The sequence below is a fragment of the Bufo bufo genome, chromosome 1, assembly GCF_905171765.1.
Source record: "Bufo bufo chromosome 1, aBufBuf1.1, whole genome shotgun sequence".
NCBI classification, from domain to species: domain Eukaryota; kingdom Metazoa; phylum Chordata; class Amphibia; order Anura; family Bufonidae; genus Bufo; species Bufo bufo.
In genome coordinates, this window is record NC_053389.1 from 733391449 (window position 1) to 733410819 (window position 19371).

At 40.5% G+C, this 19371-nt stretch overlaps 1 long non-coding RNA gene across 1 annotated transcript; it reads left to right on the forward strand.

Moving 5' to 3' along the window:
• Positions 1-1775: 1775 nt before the first annotated feature.
• LOC120987185 lies at positions 1776-16816 on the forward strand. Its single transcript, XR_005775948.1, has 3 exons — positions 1776-1787; positions 10765-10772; positions 16672-16816. It is a non-coding gene; the product is annotated as an uncharacterized LOC120987185 (long non-coding RNA).
• Positions 16817-19371: the final 2555 nt, after the last annotated feature.

The window sequence follows — 19371 nt, forward strand, 5'->3', positions numbered from 1 at the left end:
CCTTCTGGAGTCCTGACTTTATCAATGTCATTACCAGCAAGGTCTAAAATTTTAAGTTTGAGAGCTGTCCATAACAAGGACAACTTCTTAATTTCTGCAATTACATTCCTCCATTGCATGCCACTTAAAACCCCACCATAAAATAAGAAAAGCATAAGGATCAAATAACAGATTTTCTGAGTAACTCCTTTGCGCTGTTATTTTCTGCACCCATGTCACGAGGGTGTCAAGAACCACACCTGACTCCGTTATACCCGGGGTCAGGAAGTCGCAGCGGTTGGCTGCACGCTCTATGTAAGATAGGGCTGTTTCCTTATGGTGAGCAACCCGTCTAGGGACGTCAGGGCAGTCAGGTGCCAGCCACAAGGTGAGTTAGGGGTCACCACCTTTCCCTCTCCCTTGGGCAGGGCTTTCCCTTTTTCCTCCCTGTGCGTGACGCCGGTCATTACATTATATCTGGCCCTTATTTTGTGTAGGTAAAAAAATATAAATAAATTTTTACCTACTTAGAATCCAGTATGGATCAAATTGCTGCTCTGTCTAAACAATTTCATGGCCTGTCTTTGGAGGTGGCAGGATTGAAGGCGTCGGTCCTCCAGCAACAGCAGCAATTACAACTGACCGCAAGCCCAGCGGTTGCTACTGGTAACCAGGTAACCAGGTTGTTGTGGAACCCAAGGTCCCTCTCCCTGACAGATTTTCTTCGGGAAGGGACAAGTTTTTGACATTCCGTGAGGCCTGTAAATTATATTTTAAACTGCGCCCTTACTCCTCTGGTAATGAAGAACAGCGGGTGGGGGTTGTTATTTCCCTGCTGCAGGGGGACCCGCAGTCCTGGGCGTTCTCTTTACCTACTGATTCCCAGGCTCTTCGGTCAGTGGAAGAGTTTTTCGGGGCCTTGGGTCTCATATATGACGACCCTGACCGAGTCGCACTGGCTGAATCAAGATTACGGAGACTCTTACAAGGAGAGCAGCCGGTAGAGGAGTATTGCTCTGAATTCCTACGGATACTCAATGGAACGACCCGGCTCTCAGGAGTCAGTTCTGCTCTGGGTTATCCGAAAGGGTTAAGGATGCGCTTGCATTATATGAGACCCCCTTTTCCCTTGATGCGGTTATGTCCCTTTCTATCCGAATAGATAGACGCCTTAGGGACAGGATGAAAAAAACAGAGCAATTGGTAACCCCTCCTAAGCAGCAGTTAGTCTGTACGGACTTAGACGAGCCTACGCAGCTAGGAGGAACTACTCGTCAGGTCCGTCCTCCTAAAGCTCGCCGTAGGCGTGGGTTTTTTTTTTTGTGGGGAGAGGGGTCATTTCATTAATGTCTGTCCTTCTTTCCTCAGAAACAAAAGACCGTCGGAAAACTACTAACCCCAGGCTGTGTGGAGGATGTCAGCCGGGGGGTATACGTTTCCTCCATACGTACATCGCAATTTGTGTTGCCAGCGGTTATTGTTTTTGGTGATAAGATAGAGACTATTTCTTTCTTTCTAGAGAGTGGAGCAGGGGTAAATTTGATAGATGCCCATTTTGCCCGCACTATGGGTTTGTCTCTCTGTACGTTACAGAGACCTATTCCCATATTCACTATTGATTCTGCTCCTCTGTCTCAGAGAAACCTCACCCACATTGTTCATAATTTACACCTTCGGGTAGGGGACCACCATAACGAGATGCTTTCATGTTATGTTCTGGAGGGGCTTCCCACTCCGGTAGTGCTGGGTCTTCCCTGGTTGGTAGCGCACAATCCAGTGGTGGATTGGCAGGCCAGGGAGATATTGGAGTGGAGTGAGCAGTGCAGAGAAAATTGTTTAAATAGCAATTGCTTAGTCGCCTCCATAACTACCCTACCTACATTTATTTCGGATTTTGAGGACGTTTTTTCTGAAAAGGGTTGTCAGAAGTTACCACCTCATCGTCCTTATGATTGCCCGGTTAACCTTATTCCCAGCGCAAAATTACCCAAGACCAGGTTATAGAATCTTTCGGGTCCAGAGAGACAAGCCATGAAAGTTTATATCTCCGAGAGCTTGGCTAAGGGACACATCAGACCTTCTTCTTCACCCGTGGCTGCAGGGTTTTTCTTCGTTAAAAAGAAAGATGGGGGGCCTGCGTCCTTGCCTAGATTTTCGCGAATTATATCGGATAACCATCCGAGACCCATACCCTCTTCCTCTCATTCCTGACCTGTTTAACCAGATTGCGGGTGCTAGGTGGTTCTCCAAACTTGATCTTAGGGGGGCCTACAATCTGATTTGTATTAAGGAGGGGGATGAGTGGAAGACAGCTTTTAACACCCCTGAGGGGCATTATGAAAATCTAGTTATGCCTTTCGGTCTGACCAATGCTCCTGCCGTCTTTCAACGTTTCGTTAATTACATTTTTAGTCATCTAATCGGCAGGTTTGTGGTAATATACCTAGATGATATTTTAATTTATTCGTCTGATCTGAGAACACATGAGGTGCATGTCAGACAAGTACTGCAGGTCCTACGGACGAATAAATTATATGCTAAAATTGAAAAATGTGTCTTCGCCGTTCAGGAGATACAATTCCTAGGTTTATTTTTTATCTGCTTCAGGTTTCCGTATGGATCCTAGGAAGGTCCAGGCAATTTTAGATTGGGATCTTTCTGAGAACCTCAAAGCACTACAACGGTTCTTGGGCTTCGTGAATTTCTATAGGAAATTCATTAAAAATTATTCACTTATTGTAAAACCCCTTACTGACATGACTAGGAAGGGGACTGATTTTTCTAAATGGTCTGACGCCGCTAAAATTGCTTTTTCCTCTCTAAAAGAGAGGTTTACCTCGGCACCTGTACTAATCCAACCTGATGTGTCTCAGCCTTTTATTGTTGAAGTCGATGCGTCAGAGGTGGGAGTGGGGGCGGTGCTGTCTCAGGGTCCGTCTCCTGGCAAATGGCGTCCTTGTGCTTTCTTTTCTAAAAAACTATCTGCAGCAGAAAAGAACTACGATATTGGCAATAGGGAACTATTAGCTATTAAACTTGCATTTGAGGAGTGGCATCACTTTTTAGAGGGGGCAGTCCACCCCGTCACTGTGATTACGGACCACAAAAATCTTCTGTACCTCGAATCAGCTAAGCGTCTCACCCCTAGACAGGCTAGGTGGTCGCTATTTTTTTTACCAGGTTTAACTTTGTGATTACCTATCGTCCTGGGGCAAAGAATACCAAGGCTGATGCACTATCTCGTTGTTTGCCTGGAGGGGGTAATGTGAGTGATCTGGTGCCCATTCTTCAAAGAGGAGTGGTTGTTTCTGCGGTACATTCTGTTCTGGAGGGGAAGGTGTTAGAGGCCCAGGGGGACGCCCCGGTCTCTTTCCCCTCAGAGAAATTGTTTGTACCGTTGAACCTACGTTTCGAATTATTAAAGGAACATCATAATTCGGCACTTGCTGGGCACCCGGGTAGTAAAGCAACCTTGGAGCTATTGTCTCGTCGTTTTGGTGGCCAAGGTTGCGTCAGGATGTATTGGATTTTGTGTCTTCTTGTTCTACCTGTGCGCGCGCAAAAGTTTCACATACACGTCCTGCAGGGTCTCTATTACCACTCGTCATTCCCAATAGACCGTGGACACATCTGTCAATAGATTTTATCACTGACTTACCTTTGTCTGCGGGTAAAACAGTTATTTTGGTAGTAGTGGACAGGTTTAGCAAAATGGTACACTTCATTGCGTTACCCGCACTACCTAATGCTAAGACTCTTGCTCAGGTATTCGTCAGTGAAATCGTAAGGCTTCACGGGGTCCCCTCCGATGTTGTTTCCGATCGGGGTACCCAGTTTATTTCTAAATTTTGGAAAGCTTTTTGTTCCCGTTTGGGGGTACACTTGTCCTTTTCCTCAGCTTTCCATCCTCAGTCGAATGGACAGACTGAGCGTACCAACCAAAACCTTGAGACATATCTAAGATGTTTTGTGTCTGAAAACCAAGAGTTGTGGTCATCATATTTACCGTTAGCTGAGTTTGCCATAAATAATCGTCGTCAGGAATCCACTGGCAAGTCACCATTTCTTGGTGCATATGGTTTTCATCCCCAATTCTGTACTTTCAAAGAGGGGGGGTCTTCTGGGGTTCCCGAAGAGGAACGGTTTTCGTCATCTCTTTCATCGGTATGGCAGAAGGTGCAAGCTAACTTGAAAAATATGGGAGGTAAATACAAATGCATGGCTGATAAGAGACGGTCGCCAGGTCCGGACCTAGGAGTGAATGACTATGTGTGGTTGTCTACTAGGAATATTAAATTGAAGGTTCCCTCTTGGAAACTGGGTCCTAGGTTTATTGGCCCTTACAAAATTGTAGCCATCATCAACCCCGTGGCTTTTCGCCTGGAGTTACCTCAGACTTTTAAAATCCATAATGTTTTTCATAAGTCGTTACTCAAAAAATATGCTCCACCTCTAGTACCGTCATCGCTGCCACCCCCTCCTGTTGTCGTGGATGGTAATCTAGAATTTCAGATATCCAAAATTGTTAATTCTCGTCGGGTCCGCCGCTCTCTTCAATATCTGGTGCATTGGAGAGGTTACGGTCCCGAGGAAAGAATGTGGGTTCCTGCGTCTGAGGTAAATGCCGACAGGCTAGTTCGGGTTTTTCATGCCTCTCATCCTGAGAGACCTGGTCCTGAGTGTCCGGAGGCCCCTCGTAGAGAGGGGGGTACTGTCACGAGGGTGTCAAGAACCACGCCTGACTCCGTTATACCCGGGGTCAGGAAGTCGCAGCGGTTGGCTGCACACTCTATGTAAGATAGGACTGTTTCCTTATGGTAGCTTTCTGGGTTTGCTTTGCAAACCCTTTTGGCTCACTCAGGGATCCGTAGCTCCTTCTCCTCAGCTGTTCCTTGTCCAGCACTCCCAAACCTCCTTATATTCCCCTCTCACACTTCTCTGGTTGCCAGATATAGAGCTTTCTGCCTGGACATCTATTCTGACCCTCTGGAGCTGTGTTGCTGCGTTCTCTGTTAGTTGGTCCAGAACGCTACCCTCCGGATCCCTGTTGGACCTTTGTGGTCTATTGTGGTCGCCCACCTGGGTGTATGTGTTTGTCTGTTTTGTCTGTCCTCTCCCTGGTGTTTCCCTCTTAGTGACAGTGGTGCGGACTAGCGATCCCACCGGCCCGTTCACTATCTAGGGCTCATTTTAGGGAAAGCCAGGGTTTAGGCACGTGATCGCCGCACGGGTGAGGAACCCGTCTAGGGACGTCAGGGCAGTCAGGTGCCAGCCGCAAGGTGAGTTAGGGGTCACCACCTTTCCCTCTCCCTTGGGCAGGGCTTTCCCTTTTTCCTCCCTGTGCGTGACGCCGGTCATTACAACCCAATGTACATAGGAATGACCAATAATCCAAAAAATTAATTGGTCACCTAAGGAAAATAATAGTTAAATGCCAATGGGCATTTATGTTCTCACAAATAACTAATAATGATTGGACACCCACCCTTTTTTATAGCTATATAAAAGGGAGGGGCACTCAAATATCAAGGAGCCCTGGACAGCATATGTATATACGTACAATATTTATTATACACCATTTATAACTGCCTCATCAATCGGTAAGTTAGCTGCTTCAGTTGCTGCCCCAATAAATTAGCCATTTCAAAAAATGTAAAGATCTACAGTAAGAATCTGAATCATAAGGCCCAACACAAAGGAATTCCTGAAGATAATGCATAATACCACCTACAACCGATTCCTCTTCTTCCACCCACCGTTTTTTTTTTAAAAGGTCTCAAAATATCTCATTGGTAGGCACTTATCATAAAAAATACTGCCCTTCAAGTTGTAAACTATTGGGTTCACCTGAAAAAGCATGAATGCTGAGTTAACATCTGCCTTAGGCCTCTTGCACACGGCCGTTGTGGGTCCGTGGCCGTATTGCGGCATGCATACGGCAGGTCCTCAATACATCACGGATGCGGACCCATCCACTTGAATGGGTCCTCAATCACGGAGATGCGGAGCGGAAGCATGGATCAGAACCCCACGGAAGCCCTACGGAGTTCTTCAGTGGTGTTTCTGTCCATGCCTCCGCACTAAACAAATAGAACTCGTTCTATTTTTTGCGGTGCGGGCGGATCACAAACCCATTCAAGTTGAACGGGTCTCAATCCGTCCCGGATTGCGGTCCCCTGTGCACGGAACGGATCCAATAATGCCATATGACCAAACCGTCGCAGCATAAATACCACCTCATCAGAACAAGAATACTCTACAGAAGCTACAGAATTATTCACTTCACCATTTAAATAAAATTTCTCCGGATGTGACAAATGAATAAATCTGAAACAACCTGCTTCTTTTTTAGGAACTCCCTAATGGTGAACTGGAAATTAGCCAAGGAGAATGAAATGACCCAACTATTTGGTCATGAAAGAAGAAGAGTAATTCAGGACTTTGTGGAAATATCAAAGCTAGTTTGAAAAGCAAGAAAAGTAAATTGCATAGGAATTATCCCATCTGAGAAGGAGTCACCAAGTATGAATAACTTTTACCTCTATTTGAAATTCAGCTAATTTTTCATCTTGTTAATTGCTTTTTCTCACTGACTAATTTTCCTCACCGGTAATATTCCTATTCTACATTCTTAGCTTACTGTGATTCATAAAAGATGTATATATATTTTTTTTCTAATACATGTGATCCCCTTCTGAATCCTTCAGGTCACCAGAGTTACCTTTATTCTTTGTATGTCATGCTTTTAAGACTTTCACAGAAATGTTGAAAGTAATGCTGCATTTATGCAAATACCATGGTGTGGAGTAATCCTGAACTCAATATAACCCTTAACGTACGGCACAAGGAAAGATTTTACCCTCACTACAGTCCACGAGGGACCTTTCAAAACCCCCACGCACTTGTAATCTCTTTTCTTTTGCATTGTAAACCATTGATTCATTAAATCCTGCCAAAGTGCACATTATTCTCAAGCTAGATGGTATTGCTCTTAAACTTTAAAGTTTAAGATGTATTTAACTACCCATAAAACTGTTCCAAATTGAGTTTATATTCTTTCTGAACAATGGAGTAAAATGGCCTAAAGAGCTGACTCAATGCATTAACAGTAAATCGTGAAGTATCTGCAGGTTACTACTAGTACCTTAGATGCCTGTAATTGACGTGGACAAGGTTCTTCTACAAATATTGTTCGCATAACTTTATAATTGGTGTCCCACTAAAAATGAAGCATGAAATTTGAAACTTTACCCCCATTGCTCTACCACAATGTCGTCATTTCACACTCTTTTTGTGTGCTGTCCTTAAGCTATGTTGCCTCATTTCTAGTTTGGCCGTATGGAGAAAAATGTTTCTGTCTGTTCTAAAACCAACTGATTTTTTGGGGGAAATCCATCAGATTAAATACTATGGTAAGAAGATATAAAAATGATCTCTTAGCAAGCTCTGCCTCTAATACCACCAGATGCAAGATACCTATCCTATAAGTCAATGTTTGACCTCTGGTGACATTACAGGCAGAGATTGCTAAGAGCTCATTTGCATACCTTATTTCCAGAATTCCATAGGAGCATTGCCTGACCTATAAGACTCCTCATGTGGTTTAGGCACTCTCCATAAGGAGATGTAGTATCCTCCAAATCCTGACCTAAGCCTCTCACCCAGTTGAGCCAGTATTTTCTACTCTGCACTGATGTGGGGCAGTAATTCTGAAACAGCTATATGTAGATGAAGTTCTGGCCCATTGGATAGCTATTGTACCTTACATCTGGTGGCATTAGGGGCAAAATTTAGGTGCTCTCCATAAGAAGATATGGTATCCCCTGAATTATATACTATAGGCACCCGTCCAGTAATAAAAGCGGGTTATAAGGTTTGTGCATTCATGATGATATTGCTATTACTAGCCCTCATGTATCAATACAGCTTAATTTATGATGATCTACCTGCCCCTGTGGAATCTGATATAGATCGTTTTCTCTTTCTATACACTGCTACACAGTTTGGATAATCTCTCCATCTCCCTCTGATGACTGATGTCTGTACTCCCTATTTACACTCTCATGCAAATTAACCTGTGAGATCTGTTGCCCATAAAAAATGTGGCTGGTTTCTCGACTTTCCACTCTCCAATTGTGCCATCTTTGTCTCCTCCCTGCTATTCTCTCCACTATCAGAATGAGAGAGCAAACACAGTCAGAAGAAGCAGGACAACCAGATATGTGAAAAGTTACACAGACTCTGCAGCATCAAAATACTAGGAACTTTTTTCACGAAAACTGTTCAGAAAGGTACTTAATTTTGCATTTAGAAATAAATGAACAATTCAAAAAATTAGAGCAATGGTTGCCATAGTTTTTAAAGACGTGGGGGCACATTTATTATGTTATTTATGCTATTGTGGCAAAAAATAAGTTGGAAATTTTGCTACATGCCACTTTTCTGAATTGCCCAAAAAAGGGGGCATGGTGAGGGCAGGGACATTCATCTTTATTAATGCCAGTTTTATGGCGTGAATTAAGACAGAAATCTATGGCAGCTAGGAGTCTGCTGTAGACTTTAGTCTGTTGCTCAGCAAGCGGGAGGATGCACCAAATTTTTGAGAGACCTGCACCTCTGCATAAATTTGCCAAATCTTCCGGATGTGCAGGGAAATCGAAACTGGCGATTATTATGCCGGCCTTTATAAATATTCTTCTTGATATTTTATCTTGGCAAATAAATAAAAATGCACATAGGCATCAGAAAAAGCCATGTGTGGTCTTCATTAAACTCATGAAAGCTTCTGAAGTCCTCTGAAAAACCTATCTAGACTTAGATACCACACAAGACATTATTATCTTGACATTGTTAAATAATTAAATAAGTATATCAGTAGCTGTCCTCAATAGGGCTCAAAATCTAAATTTCAAATTAACCTAAGAGCATGTTCAGATGTTCAAATTTTCATCACATGCTGCATGCCAAAATCCAGAGGAAAAAACATGTGTATTCTGCCTCCCATTATTCTCAAATGGAATCTATGCTGTAGCTCATATGGCACAGATATAGCTATAGCTATGCCCCTGCTCTGCATGTCCCTCCCATGCTTAGAGTGCTCCTGAAAATGTTATTTTTGCCTTATCCTAGGCTCCATAAGTCTCTCCCTTACCTCACACTTAGTTCCATGTCACTGAGCTGTAGCACTGGCTGACCTTAGGAACCAGAGCAGAGCTAGTGCATTGTGATGAGACTCCATCCAGTCTGCCTTGGAAAAGCCAGAGCCATGATGTGAAATCTAAGCTGCACATTAGACTGTATTACATTAGGAACATCCGGATGGAGAAAGAAGCTAAGGTCCATATGGACAGTCCATACTTTGTGCATCATCTAAACAGGCATTTGCAAGGTATACAGTACACAAGAGCATGAACATTATACTTTAGCTATAGCTAGTGTTAGCGAACTTTCGATTTGCAAGTTCGGCATACGGGTTATCTAAGAATTCTGTAATGGATTCCGTTACCACGGACCATAACTGAATTCTATGATGGAATGCACCACGGAAGCCTATAAGAGGCATTCCGTATTGCATTCCATCATAATAGAAGTCTATGCTGGCCATAGACTTCTATTATGAAATTCTATTATGACGAAATGCAATACCTCTTATAGGCTTCCGTGGTGCATGCCATCATAGAATTCAGTTATGGTCTCTGGTAACGGAATCCATTACAGAATTCTTAGATAACCCGTACGCCGAACTTGCAAATCGCTACAATCATCTTTTTCAGAAGATATTGACACTATGGAGTAATAAATACCCCCAGTGTAGAGCCACATGGTACTGGCATGACATGCTATTAAAGGGATATTCTGGTTGTTTGAAATTATCCCCTATCCACAGGATATAAGATAACAGATCGGTAGAGGTCCTACCGCTGGGACCCCCATGATCACAAGAATGGGGACCTGTATCCTGTAGAGCCCCCTGAAATGAATGGAGCAGGTGGTCAGACATGAGCCCTGCCGCTCCATTATTTTCTTTGGGAATTCTGGAGATAGCTGAGCGTTGAACTCCTGTAGAAATGAATGGAGCTGCAGTTTGAATGCCCGAGCGGGAACTCCATTGATTTCAGCGGTTCCAATTGGTACGTGGTCCCTATTGTTCTGATTTGTGGGGGTCACAGCAGTAGGACTCATACCAATTTAATAGTTATCCCCAAATACTTCACACAGCCGAAATACCTCTTTAACAATAAACACTGAATAAACAATCAGATATGAAAATTCAGATCCATTACAGTGAAAACTCCTCCATCCACCTGTAAACCACAAATGGTATTTTATGGTAAGTCTACGGTAAAAGTCTTTTTTTGTTACAGTCTATCATTTTCTGTTGGACTGAATATTAAAATATAGAGAAAGGATAATAAAAATAATTTGTGTGGCTTAATGTAAAAAAAAAAAAAATCCTTCAATAATGATTGATAATTTAAATGAAGAAAAGAGAGAAAATCCAGCTCTTGATAGCAGGGAATCCTTTTTTTACAGCGGTATAAAGTAAGGACCAGCATGTAAAGGTCCAAAACGCAGATTTGACTGCCCTGCGTATGTGGAAGTTTTTATACCGCTGTAAATAAAGGATTCCCTGCTATCAAGAGCTGGATTTTCTCTCTTTTCTTCAGTTTTGCATCAGCCGCGTCCAGGCTTCCTATCCGTGCTCTGGCAGGAGAAGCAGGTGAGAGCCGCCTTTTTCCTTCAATTATCTATAATAGTTTAAATATCTAAAAACAGAATTATGAGTATAGGTAGTGCAAAATGGAATACACGTTACCTCTAAGTACTTTAGGGAGGTTGTAGAGCTTTCTATAAAGCAGTTCATTCACTGTTATATGTAGAGAAATTAAATATACGGTTTATAATAATGTTAATTGTAAAGAATCCTGTACTGATGTGTAATTCACCTTTCCTCCGCACATGATAAATCTTAAAAGTCCTTGGAATTAATAAATCCTTCCCAGTTCTTTGTACTGACCACACATGTATTTGTACCTGTAAATAAGATTACCTCTAAGGTGTCTTTTTCCAAGCTGAGTAAGACCTTCATTCCCATTTAATGATCTAGTTTTTGAACCCTCTCCAGGCCTCCTATATTGTTATAGGATTTGGAACCCAAAACTAAATTTATTCAAGATGTGGCCTTACGAGGGTTTTATAAAGGGGTATCATTACATTGGAATCATGGGTTTTTATCTCTTTTTAAACAGGATCTTATTTGCTTTTGAACCTGCTGCTTGACATTGAGTACTGATGCTTACCTTCCATGTAATCAGAATATGCAAGCCTTTTCTTACACTACTTTCACATCTGTGCTTTTCCTTTCCGGTAAAAAGCACAGATGGGGATCTCAATACCGGAGAAAAAAAGCTTCAGTTTTGTCTTCATTCATTCATTGTCAATGTTGACAAAACGTAACGAAACTGAATGCACCAGAATGCATTTTATTCTGTTTGGTTGCTTTCCCATGCTGGACAGAAAAAAGCTGCAAGTAGCGTTTTTGAGTGCGTCATGGGATGCAGAGAAAGACATTAACAGATGACAGATTTATTAAAACACCTACTGTAAAGGTTACCTGTTATATGACAGATGAACTTTAATGTTGTTAAATATAAAATAATGCACCTATGGCTCCATATACTGTACTATACATAGAATAAAACTGGGGACAACAGAATAAGGCTACTTTGACATTTACGTTTTTGCTGGATCCGTCATGGATCAGCAAAAACACTTCTGTAAGAACTATAAACCCATTTGCATACATAATGAATGGATCCGGTTGTATTATTTCTAAACATAGAAACATAGAAACATAGAATGTGTCGGCAGATAAGAACCATTTGGCCCATCTAGTCTGCCCAATATACTAAATACTATGGATAGCCCCTGGCCCTATCTTATATGAAGGATGGCCTTATGCCTATCCCATGCATGCTTAAACTCCTCCACTGTATTTGCAGCTACCACTTCTGCAGGAAGGCTATTCCATGCATCCACTACTCTCTCAGTAAAGTAATACTTCCTGATATTACTTTTAAACCTTTGCCCCTCTAATTTAAAACTATGTCCTCTTGTAGCAGTTTTTCTTCTTTTAAATATTCTTTCCTCTTTTACCTTGTTGATTCCCCTTATGTATTTAAAAGTTTCTATCATATCCCCTCTGTCTCGTCTTTCTTCCAAGCTATACATGTTAAGGTCCTTTAATCTTTCCTGGTAAGTTTTATCCTGCAATCCATGTACTAGTTTAGTAGCTCTTCTCTGAACTCTCTCCAAAGTATCAATATCCTTCTGGAGATATGGTCTCCAGTACTGAGCACAATACTCCAAATGAGGTCTCACTAGTGCTCTGTAGAGCGGCATGAGCACCTCCCTCTTTCTACTGGTAATGCCTCTTGCTATACACCCAAGCATTCTGCTAGCATTTCCTGCTGCTCTGTGACATTGTCTGCCTACCTTTAAGTCTTCTGAAATAATGATCCCTAAATCCCTTTCCTCAGATACTGAGGTTAGGACTGTATCACTGATTTTATATTCTGCTCTTGGGTTTTTACGTCCCAGGTGCATTATCTTGCACTTATCAACATTAAATTTTAGTTGCCAGATTTTTGACCATTCCTCTAGTTTTCCTAAGTCCTTTTCCATTTGGTGTATTCCTCCAGGAACATCAACCCTGTTACAAATCTTTGTGTCATCAGCAAAAAGACACACCTTACCATTGAGGCCTTCTGCAATTTCGCTGATAAAGATATTAAACAATATGGGTCCCAGAACAGATCCCTGAGGTACCCCACTGGTAACAAGACCTTGGTCTGAATATACTCCATTGACTACAACCCTCTGTTGCCTGTCCCTCAGCCACTGCCTAATCCATTCAACAATATGGGAGTCCAAGCCCAATGACTGCACTTTATTGATAAGCCTTCTATGTGGGACAGTATCAAAAGCCTTACTAAAGTCTAGATAAGCGATGTCTACTGCACCTCCTCCATCTATTATTTTAGTCACCCAATCAAAAAAATCAATAAGATTAGTTTGACATGATCTCCCTGAAGTAAACCCATGCTGTTTTTCATCTTTCAATCCATGGGATTTTAGATGTTCCACAATCCTCTCCTTAAGTATGGTTTCCATTAATTTCCCCACTATTGATGTCAGGCTTACTGGCCTATAGTTGCCCGATTCCTCCCTACTACCTTTCTTGTGAATGGGCACAACATTTGCTAATTTCCAATCTTCTGGGATGACTCCTGTTGCCAGTGATTGGTTAAATAAATCTGTTAATGGTTTTGCTAGTTCACCGCTGAGCTCTTTTAATAGCTTTGGGTGTATCCCATCAGGCCCCTGTGACTTATTTGTATTAATTTTAGACAGTTGACTTAGAACCTCTTCCTCTGAAAGACACATGCGTCAAAAGATTCATTAGTCTTCTTTCCCAACTGAGGTCCTTCTCCTTCATTTTCCTTTGTAAAAACTGAACAGAAGTATTCATTGAGGCAGTCAGCTAGTTCTTTATCTTCTTCCATATACCTTCCTTCTTTAGTTTTTAATTTGGTAATTCCTTGTTTTAGTTTCCTTTTTTCATTTATGTATCTGAAGAATGCCTTATCGCCTTTTTTCCCTGACTGAGCTAATTTCTCTTCTGCCTGTGCTTTAGAAGCTCTTATAACTTGTTTGGCCTCTCTCTGCCTAATCTTATAAATTTGTCTGTCATCCTCGTTTTGTTTTGTTTTTATAATTCCTAAATGCTATCTTTTTGTTTTTAATGATTTTGGCCACTTCTGCTGAGTACCACAGTGGTCTCTTCCTTTTTTTGCTTTTACTGACAAGCCTAATGCAATCTTCTGTTGCCTTCAATAGTGCCACTTTTAAGTAGTCCCATTTCTCCTGGACTCCAATGAAACTGTTCCAGTCTGATAGGGACTCGTATACCACTAATCTAATTTTAGAAAAGTCAGTTTTTCTAAAATCTAAAACATTTCTTTTTGTGTGGTGTGACTCAGTCACTGTACTTATAGTAAACCACACTGACTGGTGATCACTAGATCCCAAGCTTTCCCCTACAGTAATATCAGATACCAAATTCCCATTTGTGAATACTAAATCTAAAATGGCCTCCTTCCGGGTTGGCTCCTCCACTACTTGCTGTAGAGATAATCCCAGTAGGGAATTTAGAATATCTGTACTCTTGGCAGAACTAGCTATTTTGGTTTTCCAGTTTACATCTGGAAGATTGAAGTCTCCCATAATGATAACTTCCCCCTTCAATGTCATTTTAGCTATTTCCTCAACTAGTAGATCATCTAATTCTTTGACTTGGGTAGGTGGTCTATATATAACACCTACACAAGTTACCTTATGATTATCAAGCTGCAAGGTAACCCAAACTGACTCTAAATTGTTCTCGCTAACTTGTATCAAATTCGATTTTATGCTATCTTTCACATACAGGGCCACCCCTCCCCCCTTCTTGCCTTCTCTGTCTTTCCTGTATAGAGAGAACCCTGGTATTGATATATCCCAGTCATTACTCCCCTTGAACCACGTCTCAGTAACAGCCACTACATCTATATTCTCATATGCCATTATAGCCTCAAGCTCATTGATCTTATTCCCTAGACTGCAAGCATTTGTAGACAAGACTCTGAGCTTGTCATTTCTTAACCTTTGTGCTACTGGCCTCTTCTGGCATTGTTCCGGGAGGCAGTCGGACTGCTGGATTATCACTCTTTTGCCCCCCTTTCCTAGTTTAAATGCTTCTTAGCAAATACTTGGAACTGTTCACCGAGGACATTCGTTCCCTTGAGAGAAAGATGCAAACCATCTTTCTTGTACAGTTCTTTTCCATTCCAACAAGAGCTATCATGAGACACAAAGCCAAACCCTTGGTTCAGACACCATTCACCAAGCCATACATTGAATTCATAAAATAGCCATGACGGAGCCGGCATGAAACACAATGTAAGTCAATGGTGCCGGATCCGTTTTCTCGGACACAAAAGAAAATGGATCCAGCACCCTTTGATTTACAATGGTTTTAGTGCCGGATCCGTCATGGCTATTTTAGAGATAATACAACCAGATCTTTTTTCATTACGTATGCAAATGGGTTTATAATTCTTACAGAAGTTTTTTTTCTGATCCATGACGGATCCAGCAAAAGCGTAAATGTCAAAGTAGCCTTATTCTGTTGTCCTCAGTTTTATTCCATGTATAGTACAGTATATGGAGCCATAGGTGCATTATTTTATATTTAACAACATTAAAGTTCATCTGTCATATAACAGGTAACCTTTACAGTAGGTGTTTTAATAAATCTGTCATCTGTTAATGTCAAAAAACTGTCTAATTGTTTCTCTGGATGTTTCTGGCACAGAAAGCCAAGAGAAAGAAATTAGAAAAATCCTGTATCCCTGAGATAATATAGAATTGTCCTTGCCTATAAAATGGGTGAGGTATACCTTGTATATAGTTTATTAAAAAATGTTTCGTATGTAATCGCATAGAATTTCTTATCACATAGAATTTCATGCGTTTCCACAATGGTAACAATGTTCGCAAAAAATATTCGCATAAAAATTCTGCGGATGTCCACCGTCAATATTCCAATGTTCTTAGAACCGTATCAATCGATTAAATCTTAAATAGCAATATTCGAGTCAACAATGGACAATCGACTTCCCAACCAACACAATTACTTTAGTTAACCTCTATACGGTGCGTTTACTCACAAGCCAGGTCGATCACGGGCGGATTTCGGTGTATAGACTGCGGTGTATAGACTTGCTTACTCACGTGAGTGTCGAAAGTTTCACCAGAGATATGTAGTGTATCGGAAGTGTTGGTTTCTACTGTAATGTCGAAGAAGTCTCGATTGCAGTAATCTTTATCTTTATCCACATCCACTTTAAACGAATATTTTCCCAACTGGCACCAGTGACTTCATATGAATTTCCAGTTCTTAGGATATCACGAACTTGGAATATGTTTGCGATCTTTTTCCATGAATGTAAAAAAGGCTAAAGATTGCAGTGATCTTTGTGCTGTACAGGAGGATCCAAACCAAACGTGTTTCGGGGCTCTAAGTGGCCCCTTCCTCAGTGGTTCAAATAGATTGGGTGAATCTGTTGGCTGAGAGCACCCATCCAGGAGACTTGACACAGTAGTGCTACCTGTACAGTATTTACGATCAAGATTGTGTGGAGATTTTCAGTGCGGATTTGCGTGCGGAAAATCCGCACCGTAGGTCAAGTACATTGTATTCTATGAGAATTTGAAATTCTCAATGCACACGATGCAGATTTTTTCTGCGCAGATCTTGACCTGGGGTGCGAATTTTAAAATCTGCAGCATGTCAATTTATTTTATTTTTCCTGACCAAATTTTCTCCAATCACTTAGTAAAAGCCGCATGTGGAAAATCTGCACCAAATCCGCATGCAAATCCACACCAATTGATGCGGATTGACCGCACCGATTTGCCTGCGAACACCTGTGAATCCTGAATGTGTGATTGTACACTTAGATGCCAAGATCACGGCATCTAAAGAGTGAAAAACCTGGAAGCATGTGCTTCTGGGTTAGTACCGGCATCCCTGTGCGGCGATTAGGGATGCCAGTAATTCAGTCTAATAGGCACTGTCTTTCTGAAGAGATTCAGTGCATAAGAGCTGCAATTCCTATGTTGGCCAACATAAGAAATCAGTAATTAACATATTACTATGCTGCTATTTGCAGTATGGTAATATTTATAAAAAAAAAAAAAAAAGTGAACATGGTAGCCTCCTAGACTGGCTACAGAAACATAAAAAAGTAAAATACTTTTAAAAATATATATAATTATTATTTTTTTAAATATAACATTTTAATAACCCCCCTTTTTTTAGAATTAAAATACATAAATAATAAAATATAAAAACATCATGGGCATCACCGCATCTGATAACGCCTGTACTAGTAAAATATGGCTAGTGGAAATAATGGAAAAAGGGGTCAAAATGGCCAATTTGCAATTTTTTCATGGCCTCTCTTACCCCAAAAAAATGTATAAAATGTGATCAAAAAGTCACACATACTCCAAAATGGTAACAATAAAAACTAAAGATTGCCTCACAATGAATAAACCTCCACTCAGCTCAGTAGCCATAACTATAAAAAAGTTATGGGGGACAGAATATGGTGTTTTCATATATATTTTTTACAGTATTTAGACATATAAAACCTATACATATGTGATATCCTTGTAATCATACCGACACAGAGAATGAAGGGCACAGGTCAGTTTTGCCGAAAAAGGGAACAACTTATGGCCAAACCCATAAAACGGTGGAGGAATAGCTTTTTCCTCCAATTCCACTTGTCCCTAAAAAAAAAAAGCCCTTATATGTATATGTAAAGAGAAAAAAAAAATAAAAGTTATGGCTCAAGGAAGACAGTGAAGAAAAACGCAAAAAAAAAAACTCCAGTATCCAAAGAGTTAACATGCCACAAAATCTGCAAGGAAAAAAAAAGGGCCTCCATGAAAAATACATTGAGGGTATGGAGTCTGGACCTTTAGCAAGTGAGGTCACCATATTTTATTTTACAATATATATATATATATATATATATATATATACAAATTTAACATATATTTACAAAATATATATTAGCCACTAGTGTTCTTCAAATTTAAAACGGCTCAAAGAGGTTCTAAATGATGTAGACTGGAAAACATCACTTTGAAATAAAAATAAATAAAAAGTTTGAATGTTGTCAGTGAGATGTACAGCTTGATGGGGTGTAACGCAGTTTGAGTCTTGTTCTAATATAAAATTGCAGATGAAGACAATTTTGGACACACTTTTCAGACTTAAAATGACTCTTGACAATGTTATGTTTGACAAAGGGAAAAGAAGCAGTTACAGTGGTTTTAACGTCAACGGCAGATCAAACACATTTAGCATCAAGCGTACAAGCCTATTTTAAATATTGCAAATTTGTCAGTTTATTAAACAGTAGCAGAAGGAACACCGAACTACACAGGAAGATTTTTACTCCCTTGTGAATAGAAGCTGGATCATCTGTTCTAAAATTGAGCAAATGGCCCGGTGGGGAGGGAGTTGGGGGGGTGGGGGAAGGGGACTGGGAGAGCTGCGTGGTATTCTTTTTTCTTTCTTTTTTTTGGCTGTTGTTTTCCTCTACCCCCCCACCGCCCCCTCTTAGGAGTGGACTAAGCAACAGGTAGGGTTGGGAAGGTAATATATACTGTTTTTATGCACACTGTGTAAAAGAGAAAAAATCCCTATGTCTGCTTACAGAAGTATTGGAATGCATTGCAAAGGATTAGACCCCCAAAAGTTCAAGTCCCAAAGTGGGACAAAAAATAAAGTGAAAAAAAAAAAGTTGAAAAAATTAAGTTTTCCTCAAAAAAAAATTAAAAGTTTCAAGTAAAAATAAACCAAAACGTCATTTTCCCCAAATAAAGTAAAAAAAAAATTGGTAAATAATAGGGGGAAAAAAAGGTATACATATTAGGTATTGCCGCGTCCGTATCGACCGGCTCTATAAACATATCACATGACCTAACCCCTCAGATGAACACCGTAAAAAATAAAAAATATAAACTGTGCTAAATAAACCATTTTTTTGTCACCTTACATCACAAAAAGTGCAACGGCAAGCGATCAAAAAGGCGTTTGCCCACCACAATACTACCAATCTAACCGACACCTCATCCCGCAAAAAATGAGCCCCTACCTGAGACAATCGCCCAAAACATAAAAAAAACTATGGCTCAGAATATGGAGACACTAAAACATCATTTTTTTTGTTTTAAAAAAGCTGTTATTGTGTAAAACTTACATAAATAAAAAAAAGTATACATATTTTGTATCGCCGCGTTCGTATCGATTGGCTCTATAAAAATATCACATGACCTAACCCCTCAGATGAACATCGTAAAAAATAAAAAATAAAACTGTGCTAAATAAACAATTTTTTGTCACCTTACATCACAAAAAGTGTAATAGCAAGTAATCAAAAAGTCATATGCACCCCAAAATAGTGCCAATAAAACCGTCATCTCATCCCGCAAAAATCATACCCTACCCAAGGTAATCGCCCAAAAACTGAAAAAATTATGGCTCTCAGACTATGGAAACATTAAAACATGATTTTTTTTGCTTCAAAAAAGAAATCATTGTGTAAAACTCACATAAATAAAAAAAAGTATACATATTAGGTATCGCCGCATCCGTGATAACCTGGTCTATAAAAATATCACATGATCTAACCTGTCAGATGAATGTTGTAAATAACAAAAAATAAAAACTGTGCCAAAACAGCTATTTCTTGTTATCTTGCCTCACAAATA